At 28.5% G+C, this 710-nt stretch overlaps 1 pseudogene; it reads right to left on the bottom strand.

Annotated features, from left to right (window-relative positions):
• Positions 1–290: 290 nt before the first annotated feature.
• LOC136386548 (U2 spliceosomal RNA) lies at positions 291–384 on the bottom strand (annotated as a pseudogene).
• Positions 385–710: the final 326 nt, after the last annotated feature.

Raw genomic sequence — 710 nt, 5'->3', positions numbered from 1 at the left:
TTTCTGTATATCTGTTTGGAAATCCCCCAGAGAAACAGGGAAATATGTGTGCATACATTTTTTAATTGAATTTGTTTGGGTGGCACTGATTAACACAATTATACAGGTTTGTAGTAGAATTGTGCACATTCTTTTACATCACTGCCATTATACCTTAAAACTCTCAAAACATTACCCTGAATTTTCACAGGTGGCCAGATGCAAATAATACATACAAATCACTAATTTTTGTTTTACCTATTATCTAGACAATTTATATCATATGAATATAGGCTACAATTTGTATGAAAAAAAGTTCAGTTCATAAAATATGTCTATTTTAAAATATTAAACTGATAAGAACAGATACTACACTTGATCTTAATCAAAAGGCTGAGAAGTAATATAAATTTAACAAACAAATGACTTGGTATTGCTTAAAATAAAGGTGATCTCTTACTATGAAGTAGTGTTTAATAATATATGACTATCACCATATAAATATCTTTTAATTGATCTGGCAATGATAGCTAAATTTATTCTGGGCTGAATGAGTCAACAATGATGGATCCTTATTAAACCAAATTTATCAAAAGAAAAAGAAAAAAGGAAAACATTGAAACTGAGAAATTATTAGCATATAAAGTTCAAAATACATTAGAATCCAGAGAATTTAACCTCCTACATGTGGGCATATATAAAAGGATCAGTTACTAAAGAGATGTGATAAG

Source organism: Saccopteryx leptura, chromosome X (genome assembly GCF_036850995.1).
Source record: "Saccopteryx leptura isolate mSacLep1 chromosome X, mSacLep1_pri_phased_curated, whole genome shotgun sequence".
NCBI lineage: Eukaryota > Metazoa > Chordata > Mammalia > Chiroptera > Emballonuridae > Saccopteryx > Saccopteryx leptura.
The sequence above is the reverse complement of the archived record's forward strand: the minus strand, read 5'-3'. Positions and strand labels throughout refer to the sequence as shown.